Source organism: Pogonomyrmex barbatus, unplaced genomic scaffold (assembly GCF_055798465.1).
Source record: "Pogonomyrmex barbatus isolate J1 unplaced genomic scaffold, ASM5579846v1 scaffold7, whole genome shotgun sequence".
Lineage (NCBI taxonomy): Eukaryota > Metazoa > Arthropoda > Insecta > Hymenoptera > Formicidae > Pogonomyrmex > Pogonomyrmex barbatus.
Genome location: NW_028297171.1, coordinates 8,404,336 through 8,419,906, shown reverse-complemented (window position 1 = coordinate 8,419,906; position 15,571 = coordinate 8,404,336). Strand labels below are relative to the sequence as shown.

Genomic DNA, 15,571 nt, shown 5'->3' with positions numbered 1-15,571 from the left:
GTGCGTGTGAGTGTGTGAGTGTTCCAAGACGCCGAGGATATCGTCGCGGGATTACCCTTACAAGAGGGGCAACGTCGCCAGTGCGTGTGAGTGTGTGAGTGTTCCAAGACGCCGAGGATATCGTCGCGGGATTACCCTTACAAGAGGGGCAACGTCGCCAGTGCGTGTGAGTGTGTGAGTGTTCCAAGACGCCGGGGATAACGTCGCGGGATTACCCTTACAAGAGGGGCAACGTCGCCAGTGCGTGTGAGTGTGTGAGTGTTCCAAGACGCCGGGGATACCGTCGCGGGATTACCCTTACAAGAGGGGCAACGTCGCCAGTGCGTGTGAGTGTGTGAGTGTTCCAAGACGCCGGGGATAACGTCGCGGGATTACCCTTACAAGAGGGGCAACGTCGCCAGTGCGTGTGAGTGTGTGAGTGTTCCAAGACGTCGGGGATAACGTCGCGGGATTACCCTTACAAGAGGGGCAACGTCGCCAGTGCGTGTGAGTGTGTGAGTGTTCCAAGACGCCGAGGATATCGTCGCGGGATTACCCTTACAAGAGGGGCAACGTCGCCAGTGCGTGTGAGTGTGTGAGTGTTCCAAGACGCCGAGGATATCGTCGCGGGATTACCCTTACAAGAGGGGCAACGTCGCCAGTGCGTGTGAGTGTGTGAGTGTTCCAAGACGCCGAGGATATCGTCGCGGGATTACCCTTACAAGAGGGGCAACGTCGCCAGTGCGTGTGAGTGTGTGAGTGTTCCAAGACGCCGGGGATACCGTCGCGGGATTACCCTTACAAGAGGGGCAACGTCGCCAGTGCGTGTGAGTGTGTGAGTGTGCCAAGACGCCGGGGATACCGTCGCGGGATTACCCTTACAAGAGGGGCAACGTCGCCAGTGCGTGTGAGTGTGTGAGTGTTCCAAGACGCCGAGGATATCGTCGCGGGATTACCCTTACAAGAGGGGCAACGTCGCCAGTGCGTGTGAGTGTGTGAGTGTGCCAAGACGCCGGGGATACCGTCGCGGGATTACCCTTACAAGAGGGGCAACGTCGCCAGTGCGTGTGAGTGTGTGAGTGTTCCAAGACGCCGAGGATATCGTCGCGGGATTACCCTTACAAGAGGGGCAACGTCGCCAGTGCGTGTGAGTGTGTGAGTGTTCCAAGACGCCGAGGATATCGTCGCGGGATTACCCTTACAAGAGGGGCAACGTCGCCAGTGCGTGTGAGTGTGTGAGTGTTCCAAGACGCCGGGGATAACGTCGCGGGATTACCCTTACAAGAGGGGCAACGTCGCCAGTGCGTGTGAGTGTGTGAGTGTTCCAAGACGCCGGGGATACCGTCGCGGGATTACCCTTACAAGAGGGGCAACGTCGCCAGTGCGTGTGAGTGTGTGAGTGTTCCAAGACGCCGGGGATAACGTCGCGGGATTACCCTTACAAGAGGGGCAACGTCGCCAGTGCGTGTGAGTGTGTGAGTGTTCCAAGACGTCGGGGATAACGTCGCGGGATTACCCTTACAAGAGGGGCAACGTCGCCAGTGCGTGTGAGTGTGTGAGTGTTCCAAGACGCCGAGGATATCGTCGCGGGATTACCCTTACAAGAGGGGCAACGTCGCCAGTGCGTGTGAGTGTGTGAGTGTTCCAAGACGCCGAGGATATCGTCGCGGGATTACCCTTACAAGAGGGGCAACGTCGCCAGTGCGTGTGAGTGTGTGAGTGTTCCAAGACGCCGAGGATATCGTCGCGGGATTACCCTTACAAGAGGGGCAACGTCGCCAGTGCGTGTGAGTGTGTGAGTGTTCCAAGACGCCGAGGATATCGTCGCGGGATTACCCTTACAAGAGGGGCAACGTCGCCAGTGCGTGTGAGTGTGTGAGTGTTCCAAGACGCCGAGGATATCGTCGCGGGATTACCCTTACAAGAGGGGCAACGTCGCCAGTGCGTGTGAGTGTGTGAGTGTTCCAAGACGCCGAGGATATCGTCGCGGGATTACCCTTACAAGAGGGGCAACGTCGCCAGTGCGTGTGAGTGTGTGAGTGTTCCAAGACGCCGAGGATATCGTCGCGGGATTACCCTTACAAGAGGGGCAACGTCGCCAGTGCGTGTGAGTGTGTGAGTGTTCCAAGACGCCGAGGATATCGTCGCGGGATTACCCTTACAAGAGGGGCAACGTCGCCAGTGCGTGTGAGTGTGTGAGTGTTCCAAGACGCCGGGGATACCGTCGCGGGATTACCCTTACAAGAGGGGCAACGTCGCCAGTGCGTGTGAGTGTGTGAGTGTGCCAAGACGCCGGGGATACCGTCGCGGGATTACCCTTACAAGAGGGGCAACGTCGCCAGTGCGTGTGAGTGTGTGAGTGTTCCAAGACGCCGAGGATATCGTCGCGGGATTACCCTTACAAGAGGGGCAACGTCGCCAGTGCGTGTGAGTGTGTGAGTGTGCCAAGACGCCGGGGATACCGTCGCGGGATTACCCTTACAAGAGGGGCAACGTCGCCAGTGCGTGTGAGTGTGTGAGTGTTCCAAGACGCCGAGGATATCGTCGCGGGATTACCCTTACAAGAGGGGCAACGTCGCCAGTGCGTGTGAGTGTGTGAGTGTTCCAAGACGCCGAGGATATCGTCGCGGGATTACCCTTACAAGAGGGGCAACGTCGCCAGTGCGTGTGAGTGTGTGAGTGTTCCAAGACGCCGGGGATAACGTCGCGGGATTACCCTTACAAGAGGGGCAACGTCGCCAGTGCGTGTGAGTGTGTGAGTGTTCCAAGACGCCGGGGATACCGTCGCGGGATTACCCTTACAAGAGGGGCAACGTCGCCAGTGCGTGTGAGTGTGTGAGTGTTCCAAGACGCCGGGGATAACGTCGCGGGATTACCCTTACAAGAGGGGCAACGTCGCCAGTGCGTGTGAGTGTGTGAGTGTTCCAAGACGTCGGGGATAACGTCGCGGGATTACCCTTACAAGAGGGGCAACGTCGCCAGTGCGTGTGAGTGTGTGAGTGTTCCAAGACGCCGAGGATATCGTCGCGGGATTACCCTTACAAGAGGGGCAACGTCGCCAGTGCGTGTGAGTGTGTGAGTGTTCCAAGACGCCGAGGATATCGTCGCGGGATTACCCTTACAAGAGGGGCAACGTCGCCAGTGCGTGTGAGTGTGTGAGTGTTCCAAGACGCCGAGGATATCGTCGCGGGATTACCCTTACAAGAGGGGCAACGTCGCCAGTGCGTGTGAGTGTGTGAGTGTTCCAAGACGCCGAGGATATCGTCGCGGGATTACCCTTACAAGAGGGGCAACGTCGCCAGTGCGTGTGAGTGTGTGAGTGTGCCAAGACGCCGGGGATACCGTCGCGGGATTACCCTTACAAGAGGGGCAACGTCGCCAGTGCGTGTGAGTGTGTGAGTGTTCCAAGACGCCGAGGATATCGTCGCGGGATTACCCTTACAAGAGGGGCAACGTCGCCAGTGCGTGTGAGTGTGTGAGTGTGCCAAGACGCCGGGAATATCGTCGCGGGATAACCCGTACAAGAGAGGCAACATCGCTAGGGTGTGTTCGTGTGTGAATATTTCAAAGCGTCGGGGATATCGTCGCGGGATAACTCTACAAGAGGATCATCATCACTAGTGTGTGAATGGCTAAATTATCCGAAAATTGTTATTTCTATATTTGTTCTACAATTTAGTTATAGATTTTTACAGTATGCATTAAAATAATGTATTATAATTACTTTTTGGAGAAATTTTATTAGAGCTAAAATAAATCTGTTTAAATTTATATAATAGTTAACGAAAATAATCTTTAAATTATTAATAGTTAAGAAAATAAATAATCTTTAACTTATTCGCTTTTTAATATAATTTTTACATTTTTGTAGGTTGAATATAAACTTTGTTAATTATTAATTATCAGTATCATTATTATTTTGAAAATATTGGAATGTTGGATTATATTTTATTCAAATTGAAAGTTAAATGTATGGTATTTCGAATATTTACATTTTATATTTTTTATTTGTAAGGATGACGCGTCTCTAATAATTTAAAAATCTTTGTTTTTTAATGTGGAATAGGCCTACTGGGGAAACCACAATAAAAAAAACGCATCAAGAATAGTACCTCCAAGGTGATGTGGAAATCTATTCTTAAAAAGGTAATTATTTTATCTTATCATTACAATTATATTATTATAGGGCATACAAATGTATTATTACTTAAAATTTTATTATTTAGTTGTTTGTAGAAATAAAATTTATTAGCTATGATATTAGCTATGATAATGATATTTTTTCCACTAATCTTTATTATATTATCGAAATTATAATTCTGAATAATGAACAGAATATTTTTGCCATCTTTCATTGTTTACTAAAAGGTTATGTATAAATTGAATTTATCAAAATAAAAATATGTTAGCGCCATCATTTTAATTTCACCATAAATATTTTTTCAAATTTGTATGCCTTATTTTTCTATATAATTAAATAACTAGTTGAAACGAGTTGACTTTCTCTTGTTTCTAATTTCTTATCTTATTACTTATCTTGTTACTGTTAGAATAGTGAATCTCTTTATTTTTATTTTTATCAATTTATTTTACAGAGTGTATCGTATCTGTTATTTTAATTCCATATAGTAATTTTTTTCTTAATATATTAAATCTTTTAATAATGAATCTTTTTGTGAATATAGCTTTGGCGATAAAGAAGATAAGTTTTAATGGGATAGGAGAATATCTGTGATCCATTATTGCACGTGATCCAAGTTCAACTACTTAGACTTTCGGATATGCATAAAATGCATTTTCCCCTCCTACGAAAAAAAGGAAGAGATTCTGAAATTGCACGCGAGATTATATTCATTAATTGCCAATTACCATAAAGGGAATTTTATGATCAATACGACGGTAAGTTAAAGATTATCGATATTGGCCAACAGTTGACTGACAGTGTCGATAATTCCATTCAGATATTTGCGCTATCGTAATAAATGATAGGATGATTAAATGCATACTTTCGCCGCATGTTCGCACCGAGAAACAATAAACCTCGATGAAGAAACGCCTTGAACTGTTCTTTTCGATGAAAAGCCGAGAATTGTCGATGATGGAAGAAATTCTACCTATTTGTTTATAAATTTTAAGAAAATTATATAATATAAATTATTCCTAACTGAATTTAACATAATGGTATAACGCGAATTTCCTAAAAAAAAAAAATATCAAGAAATCAAATCTATTCTTGAGTATAAAATTTTCTGTCCGAGAATGAAGAATTACATGAGGATAATACGTGTTTCTCTTTATAACATCATATAAACAAATAAAATTTTTACATAGTATTTTAACTGTCATTTCTTTTTCAGAGATAGGCTAACATACATCGGATGATCATTCGTTATTCTCAACTCGAAGGTCACGTATCCGTTCCGTCGCACGTAACAGTTGCAAAATGTAAGGTATTTATCGTAATATAAGATAAAAGATCCAATCTCTCCCCCGTGGAGGCACCTGTTTATCTCGTTTCTCATGGGTATCTCCTTATAGAACTCAGTGTTTTTACTTCGTACGCATGTCGATAGATCTAACGATGTCGATCGACCGATTGCGCAATCGATCGCTGCTAACTATGGATGCCACCGGCGGATTCCTCTCTCGTCGCGAAAAAAAGTAATAATTACGTGGTGTTGCGTACTATTGACCTTTAAATACTCGTCCTTCTCCCCCTAGAAAACACATTTATTTACTGAAAATCGCGAAAAGAGAGACTAATTCAGTCGAATTATCAGGCAGCTAAATAATTATTGTAAAGCATTTGCATCCCGATCGCATATACTACGACAATCATTTCTTGTTTTAATCTGAAAGTTTTAAAAATTAAAATAACGTATATAATTATAACGTATATAATTTGCAAGAAGTTAAAGTGGTACGATATAGTTTGTATGAAATGTTTGAAGAATTACGCTTAGAAGGATCGTCGCAAAATTAAATTTAATTTGACATAAGATTGAAGAGGGATTTAATATATTTTATTCTTTTGGCATTCTTTTGATTGAAGAAATGTGGATGTAAAGTTTATAATCTGAAATTTTGCTCCAGAAAGATAGCGTGCTGCCATCTTTGACGAATACCAAGAGGTAACGCTCGTTGTCGCGTTATCAACAATGTATCGCGAGTATCGGGACACTGGTGAACGCATTGTCCTACATACCTTTTTGTTGCGATACGCGCAGCAGGACGATTCGTTACCCATGATTCCCACAATCGATCCCGACGACGATCCCGATCACCGCGTCAAACCGCCGTAACTTCTTGATCTGTGTCATTCGAAGCAGCTTCCGGCTCGTTATCGGCCGCTTCTCTTCTCACGGATCTTGTCCTCGTCATTTTGATCGCGTACGCATCAAAACCTGCCTCGTGAAAGTTGCCGTCCGTCAACATTTTTTCAATCAAGAGTCACAGCATCGAAAATTCACTTTATTCCACGCGCACAGCAAAGCAATTAATTGTTTTCCTCTCTCGTCAGATTTTTTCCGTCTTATTTTTTTTCTTTCTTCATTGAATATGAAATATCAGAAAAGATAGAAGGAGACAGCTAGATTGATCAAAAAATGAAAAACATCATCGCACGCCTTAACTGAAATGCATCCGTGATTAAGATCTTAATCGCATGGCTAATTGATCGCGCTTGCAACATTTTAATTAATGTTTTAATTTGCCATGCCAGCCACTATTTGTCTTAATATTCTGTACAACACTTGAAAGCAATTGCCTCCTTTTTTTAATTGTGGAATAAATGATAATTTTTACAATTTTTTTTAAATGATTAAATTGATATCATATTATTTATGTAAAATGTCAAATAAATATTTTAAAAAAAAGGAAAAGTGTCTTGGCTATTGCTTTTGATTTTATATAGAAATCGATGGAAAAAGCTCACGGTAGATAAATATTGTTATCAATTATAAGCTATTATCAATATAAATTATTAATTATAATCAAGCATAATCATATTGTTTTGATTATTATTTAGATACTAATTTTGAATAACTTTTATAATCAAGTACACAATATTCTTAGCATAATGTACAGTATGCAAATGATTTTCTATCAATGACTATGATTAATGATCTTCGAGTATTGACAACCGCCAGAAAGTTTTTCCTATAATAAAAATAGGATATGACGAGCGCAAGCTTTTTTTAGATTACTCAAAGTGTTCGTTCGCGCCATTTGATTGAATTATTATCTATTCTCTTTGTAAAAAAATACTCTATAAATTATAATGAAAAATTCTGTATCTATTTCCTTGCTGCTCAAATTTAAACATGCATATAAATTTTGTTTTTTTTTTATATTATGCATTATTTTTGTTATTTTTTTAATATTAAGCATTATTTTAATAATTTCTTCCTCAATCCAAATATTTATTATTACAAATAGTAGTCATTTTGTAAATCTGATATATTACTATAATTGATTTACAAACTGTTTTGTTCTTTCATTTCTTGCAAATTATAGAAATATCTATACATTTTCATGAAACGAAAAGTATATTCGATATAATCGATGAAGAAGAATGAAAACATATTCATTCGCTTTGGTCTGTCTATTTCATAATATTATGCTTAGACGAAAAAATCGAAAACAGAGAGGAAAACATACTAACCGCGTCGTAAAATCGATCAGTTAAATATATCGATTCGCATCTTCGTTGGCGCAACGTCCTATATTTATCATTCACTGACAAGCCGTATATTAAAATAATTTGAAGGTTTCCATAAAAAAATTCAAATGATACTTATAGCATGTAGAAAACGCAACGTTGAGTTCTCTTCGCATAACATTCACATAACTTTTACTTTTATTGGAAGACAATCAATCTTGTATTCAATTATGTTCGTCATAGTCAAGTATGTCAAAGTCATAACTCGGTACCACGAAAATGCGAAAAAAAAAAGGCCAATTATATTATTCCGTACCCGTGAATTAGACTCGGCTTATATTCCATGTAACGATGTTACTACTCACAGAAGAAGTCACATCGGTAATCCCGAAGTAAAAATATCGACGGTCAAATTCGCGGCTTGTGACACTTAACACGTGCGTCTCGGCGTGTGTCTCGCGGTAATTGTACGCGCGTAATTGTCACGCACGTGTTCCAGCACGACGCGACGACTTCCAAAAACTGCTGGCCGAATTGTAGGAAGGTCCCTGGTTCACGCGCGTTACGCGTACGGGGCGGGCGAGCACGCGCGTGTTTACGCGTGCGCGCGCGCGGAACGGCCGAGCGCACGGTACCAATATCCATACTGGCGAGTCACCGCTTTATTTTCCACCGTTACATCACTGTCGCCGGTAGCTTCGGCATCGGCATCACGTCGGCCTCACGACGACAACGCGCCGCCTCGCTCTTATCGCCGCGCAAATAAACGCTCGCGCGAAACTGCAACACGCACGTATAATAATTTGCATGGGATGCAGATTGCGACAATTCGGCGCGATCGGCGCAACGGCCGAGGCAACGATCGAAAGGCGAAATGTGAAGCCGCAATGAAACTTTATTCGTACTTTCTGTTCCCCCTTATCTTCTTCCTTTTTTAACGATTACGATATGTTTTTCTTTGAAAAAGACAAACAATTGATTTTTTGGCAAATCTATTTAATTTCGTTTCTCAATTTTGTTACTCAAATTATCAGTATTACTTTTATGCTTTTGAAGATTTTTTTATGTACATATTTTTCATGATGTTGTAACATTGATTAATTAAAATTGCTATTATTTAAGTTCACTTACTACTTAAGTTAACTTGTATTAAATTTTAATAGGATGCATATATTGACTACATTTATGATTTTATAATAGGAATTTTCTTATTTAAACTAGAGAATTACTGTCGCTAATTAATATTCAAACTGATATACGTGCTTATAAAATGTCATGTAATCTTTAAATAGCTTGTCAAACCTTGGAATTGATTTATGCTAATTTAGTAAAGTTAGATCAGTATAACGAACCTGTTATATTGTGTTAATAAAATTTGCCAAAAAAATTGTTTGCCTTTTTTGAGGCTTAAATATTTAAGAATGATGATATGGAAATCATATGACTTCTTAAATTTTGTTTCATTCCATATTCAACAGCATTAAAATCGAAAATTATTTCATATTTTTAATAGAAATTAATTAGGCTTATGCAATACATACATCAATTCATTGACAACCAATATAATTGTTAACATATCTTTTAACTTAAAACACTTACCTTTTAAATTAGCTTTAAATGAACATCTCAAGTTCACGTTGATATTGAAATTTTATTTTTCTAAAATAACTCGCGTTTATAAAACAATTTATTTGTAATAATAAAACGAAATCGAAAATATTATTTTAAGCAATATTTTAATAGAACGTAGCAAAAAGGTAATTCAAAATTGATTTATGTTGCAGATTGTATTAACACTAGATCCCAAACATATTGAGATCGAAGATAATTTATTTTATTGACTGGAACATTGATTTTTTTCAGGTGGACGCGCAATTTTATAGCGAAAAGAAATGGAAACGAACGATGGATGCATTGTATGATACGCCCATTGCTATACTGACATTCCTGCATTTTCATGCTTAGTACGTGCTGGTTGGCTTACATTAGGCGCAATGAACACGATCCGTCAATGAAAAGGCCTCGACAGAGGATCCGTTTCACGGACTTACGATAGCTTGTATATTACGTGGGTGAATCGTTCGAGGAAACGTTCAGATCATCAATTCATTGTGAATTAGCAAACCGTTAGTTCTGCCAACTGATAATCACATTGGGAAATTTTATCGAACATTGAAATATTGAACATTGAAATGTAAAAGAAAAGAAAGATGGAGAGCCTCTATTAAAAAAAGAACATGATGATAGCAAATATTCTTTTATTAAAAATTCTTTAAATGAATACAACGTAAGCAATTTTAATCGGTTAATATTTGAAAAGTATAATAACAAATAAGATGGGAACAAAATTTTAGCGAACATAAGCGAAGTGTGTTATGGCGATTTAGTAATTAATAATGGAGTAAATAGTAAATAGTAAAGGAGTAAATAGTAGTAATAATATAAGGAACGTAGGTTTTTGAAAAAAATATCAGCTCTCTGTGTTTGTTTTATATTTACCTCTAGTCTGCGGCTTTTTCTTATCATTAACCAGCAACCTACAAATAATTCCATTTTAGATCTTATCATTTGACTGTTATTATTTCAACATGCACGTAGCCAAGTCATTTAATCGATTAACTAATTTGTTCGTGAATATACTCAAAATATTAATTATTAATTATTAATATTAAATATTAATTATTAATATTAAATATTAATTATTAAATAATTATTAGAAAATGAAAAACTTTTTTGTGATTTGTGTAAAATGTTACAGACGCGTTTTTATTTCTAGAATAATAAAGCTCTATTTGTTACACAAGATAGAAATGCTTCAAATAGTTATTTTATCGATAAAATCATTATTCGCAGATCTTTTAACAAAAATTAATCAATTTTGGAAGATGAAGGGTACAAAAAAAAAATTATACAAAATAAAATTTTTGTTCTCGAAAATTGTAATTTTCTCTCTATAGAATTTTTTATATTGTATTTTTTTTTTTTAATTTACCGAAGACAAAATTTTTTTTTATCTTGAGAAAAAGATTGCTTTTTTCACAATAACGCACATGAGATATTAAAATTTGCTACGTAACATATAGATACTTAGAAGGGTGGCGAACAATAAAGAAATATTAGTGTTTATCAAAACATGTATAACGATTTATTGAGGATCTATCCAAGCATGTTAAATTTCTTGAAATGCAGGTACCTATCTATGTCTACTTGCTAGTTTTACATTAGACGCGCAATTTTACTCGAAAAAACCGGACCGTGCATACGCATATGATCCGTATCTAATTTAGAAGGAGAGTTGTGTTCTGTGGAGTTGCCTTTTTTCCTCTTTTTCTTTTATTATTTTTTCACATCAAAATATCTTCTCCGCCGGCACGATCGATAGTCACGTATATATATATATATATATATATATATATATTTGTGTATGCGTGTATGTATGTGTATGTACGTGTATGTGCGTCAGAATGAACGGCGGCTAAAACGACGATATTTGTCTGCTGACTTGCTACAACGATAATCTGTACATTACGGTCAAGATTCGCTACAAAAGTGTGACTTATCTTTCCTTTTGGTCGATATCGCGGAAGGAAAGAAACAGTCTTCATCGTGGCTCTTTTTTTGCGATCGCGAAGAGAATTAGCCAACGGCGTGCTTACATTGCACGATTTTTGAGCATGATCATATAACATCAATTCATATAAAATATGTTAATGTTCGTTAATTATCTCGATCAGCTAATTGAGCTAAAAGTCTAATAATCCCATGATGAAAATGATTTTTATTATCTTTATTTTTCTCTCGTTATGAGTAAATAATAATCATCAGTAACCGTCATTGAATTTACGTACTCATTAATTATTAATCCGTTTACAATCCGTGTTCTGTAATTCCTCGATCTGAATATTGCAACAGTAGAATGAATGTTATTGCTACACAATCGTGCGATATAAACGCGTCATCATAAGATCGATCATCGATCGCGATCGTGCCGGCAGCCGCAATAAATCTGCACGATAGGACAACTTACAATAGTTTTGATTGCCAGTCTTCGGTGTTTTGTGTTTCCTTTTTGAATGGTCGTTTTTATATACTCGTTGACGTTTTCTGTGTTTATCCGAATATTTCGATTATCGAATGTTCGATTAAAACTCTCGACGAATCTTCGCTGCGTTCGAATGACATCAAGTTTCGCATTTCATGAAAATTTTTTTCGTACAACTAATTCTGTAACAACGAAACGACGTTTCTTCTTGATTATAAGAAGAAACGTCGTTTCGTTGAAGATTATAAGAATCTTCAATTAAAAAAAGATTAAAGATTAATTTAAATCTGATTTTGTAAGTGATTAACAGTCAATTAATGATCAACTTTATTTAAATCAAAATTTTTAACTATAATTAATTTTTCTTGTTTACAGTTGTTTATAATTATCTATATAATTGTTCATATTATAATTATAAGTATAATATATATTATTATATATATTATAATTATTTCATAATTCTATTTTATCTGTCGTAATAAAATACAGATGATTTAACAGAAATTTAAAGAAGTGCTAAATATTAAAACGAAAATTTAAATGTATTTTACCTATAAAAGAAATTTTATCAATCTTATTTATAAAAAAAAAAGTTTTTATCGATGCGACTGATTTGCACAAGAAGATTTTAAGGAAAGATTGAGAGTTGCATTGAACCGGAATCATTTTCCAATTTATTCATTTCGTTTTCTTTTTGATTCGGAAAATACGCGCTTTGATTTCATGTCATTCATGACGCGATTTGTAAATTACTCGGCTCGACACATGATGATTCAAAGGAAGGTTGGGATCGGTTACACGATTTCCCGATAGATAGTAGAGGTTCGATTTTCCATAGCGATGCGAATGTGTATATCAAGAGGTATCGATCGCCCGAGAAAAACGAAAAACCTTTCCGACAAACCGAGCGACAAAGAGGCAGTTTATTTCGATTCGATTCAATTCAATTCAATTTCCGTAATTATATCAGCTCGATAATGGGATTACGGAGTGAATACGCCAACTTCGATTCGTCGGAATTGGATTCATTATTTTCAGATGTGACTTCCTCCACGAAGATTTACAGCTAGTACCAGAAGAAACGAGTGCCCGGGATCGATTTTGCTTCTTGCGTATTGCGACTTATGCTTGGTAAAAAAATAATAATCACAACAGGAAATCCTCTTACTGATTCGCTAAGTTTCTCGAGAGATTTTCAGAAGTTGGTAAATTACAAAATTGAAACGATTACGCCTCGACTTCGGAAAAAAAGAGGGGGACGTAATGATTTAATGTCGGATGAATCAAGCGGTGTGATAAAAAATGATACTAATGTATATACAGTATATTATAAATATCAGTCATTTCGGTTACTAATCTGTTGTCCTGTACGCTAACAAGTTACGTGTAACTTGTGTAACTTGTCAAGGTATTCGTTCGCGCAACGTTCTCCAGGCAGCATTACTCATCCAAGATCGGGATTGTTGCGCGATTTTTTCGAAACCGGTCCCTGGCACGTGGTGCGTAAACACATCTATGACATGTGCACGACGAATTTTCGATATCCTGTCACGATCAACGATCGAGACAACAGTGTTCCAAACGATCGAATAAGCGAATCGCTTGGAGGAAGGCGCTCGTTTCCGATCTTATTTCGTGGCAGAGATTCTCGACGTTGGCTAAATTCTCGTCGCGATGGAAATCGGACGATTAAAACGCATCGACATGAGTTAAAAGTTTGCACGAAACGAATGCTCGTTCAAAGGATCAAAACGCCGAACGATTAATCGTTCACGGTGAAAAAAACGAGGCGTGTTCTCGATCGTCGAGGGTGACACACAAGAACCTACTTAATTCTGAAAGACACGATTGAATCTACGATTCAAAGGATCGATCTCAAGAGACTCGACAATATCGCGCAAGCAGGAATCCAAGAGGTGCGGTTATTTATCTCCTTTTTTGTACATGTTCCTTGCGTTAAATAACATAATTTAATTTTCTTAATTAATTAATTCTTCAGTTCGATGCACTTCAGATTTATTAAAATACGCGTTAGAATGTCGCATTTCAATGAAGTAATTAAACAATTAAGGGGAATATAATTTCTCTGTAATAAAATTTGAGGGAAGTTAATAAATAATGCTAGATCGTTATGATAATATCTGACACGATAGATGATTTAAAAGAGAAAGGAGAAGGTGAGAAAAATCGCATTTTGAGAATCTCGAAATCGATCGGCTATATACTATTACACGGAGAAAGAGCTGATACAAAATCTATATCCAATCAGAACTGACACATACAGATAGGATAAACTGCATTTAGTCATTAGTAGTATAGCGATTAGCAGTGATTGGTTGCTTCTTCTCTTACATTACGTAGAAGTAGAACGGTGATAGGCATCGACGTTACATTTTTACTTTGTTTCTCTTTACAATTTGTCCTCTATTTACATCATCTCTCCCTTACGACGGCTTATATCAAGTCTTATATCACGAGGTATAATCTACAATAATATATAATGTCGAGGTATAATATCGAGAGATCGGCGAATCTCGTGATTATCGCTCGCGAAGAGATTTCTTTCGCATTTATTCTCCAAGTAACTTCGCATAAATTCCTGCCATCGTTATCCAGTCGGAATATATTAATAATTCTATGTAATATGAATCATCCCTATGTCCTACAATGTGCTGTACATTATATAAAATACGAAGAGAAGGAAATATGTCAGGTCGCGAAATGTTAATCCTTATCGGAAAATGTTACTTTTCCTTGTAATCTGACAAAACGAACGATTTTGTTTAAATCGAATTGATCCAAATCAATTATCTAGAACCCCTTTTAAAATGAATTATTCAAAGAACAAAATAAGAATATACGAAAATATATAAGTCAGATCAAATATACAGGATGTTTGATTTCATTAGGAATCAGACATCCTGTATACAAATTAAATTAAATTTTATCAATTTCGTCAAAAATAAAATTTTAAATTTTGTTAAATTCTTTGTTTATATTTCAGTCAATTCAGATGAGGATTAAAATTTCACGATTTCTTGTAAAAGTTTATCGCGAAAGTGTCATATTGAATCGATGGATCGATACAATCACTTTTCTAAAACTTTATTTTTTTTTTATCTCTTGTGCGATTTTCGGTGAAAAATCGTCAAAGAACCGCTGCGCTTTTACGATATTCTTTTTATTTCTCGTTCCAACTATTCAATATAATTATCATTACAATATATTATACAGAGCGTATAGTGCTGGATTCTACTAATGCAACAGCGTCGCGACGAGTTGTACTGTGCCATAGCAATAATAATAATAATCATCTCGCCGGCGTCGCCTATTTCGAGTTGTTCAAAATACAAAAATTACACGGCGGAGATCAGCCTCTCTACATATCTAGATATATATTTATATATTTATATATATTTATAATTTTTTCTTCCCGTTCTCTAGCTGTGGTACAATATATACGTATATTACATGCTCCATTCATCCCCCCATTTTTTATTGATGCACGAAATATTCTCTTTTTCTTTATTATATTTTGACGTTGTGACAAAGACCGCAGCGGTCTTCGGGCGACTAAAAAGTTACGAGGTATCCTCTTCGCGAGCGATCGGTGTATGAAATTCGTCTCGAGTTGGCTAGAGAAAGAAGAACGCCATTTAATATATTATACACGAGTATATCGACAGGCTGCCATAATTAATCGCGTGTTGTAATTGAAATTGATTTTGCTCGCGTTGAATATGGGCTTTATTATTATTGGAAAACAAAACACTCGCGTTGTCAAAGTATAACGTACAACTAATAATCATTCGATTAATGATGTAATTTAAGTAACATTACGTTACGAGATTACTTTCTTCGTCCAGCTTCTACGATGGGCCCTGTTGCTT

At 38.0% G+C, this 15,571-nt stretch overlaps 1 protein-coding gene and 1 long non-coding RNA gene across 4 annotated transcripts in view; one reads left to right on the top strand and one right to left on the bottom strand.

The window, feature by feature from the left end:
* The window catches only part of Sarm (sterile alpha and armadillo motif), a 116,448-nt gene extending 108,253 nt beyond the window's left edge, over positions 1 to 8,195 (bottom strand). Inside the window, exons 1-2 of the transcript XR_016140937.1 lie at positions 7,956 to 8,195; positions 6,185 to 6,383 (exon numbers count right to left, since the gene is read on the bottom strand). The gene's annotated coding sequence lies outside the window, so the exon portion shown is untranslated. The remainder of the gene's footprint in view (positions 1 to 6,184; positions 6,384 to 7,955) is intronic.
* On the top strand, positions 4,044 to 10,744 carry LOC148934968 (uncharacterized). 3 transcript variants are annotated; one of them, XR_016140944.1, is made up of 4 exons: positions 4,044 to 4,125; positions 4,665 to 4,878; positions 5,337 to 5,424; positions 9,503 to 10,744. It is a non-coding gene; the product is annotated as an uncharacterized LOC148934968 (long non-coding RNA). The 3 variants fall into 3 exon arrangements; XR_016140943.1 differs by lacking the exon at positions 9,503 to 10,744 and adding an exon at positions 5,553 to 5,831 and having other exon boundaries at positions 5,337 to 5,429; XR_016140942.1 differs by lacking the exon at positions 9,503 to 10,744 and having other exon boundaries at positions 5,337 to 5,504.
* Positions 10,745 to 15,571: the final 4,827 nt, after the last annotated feature.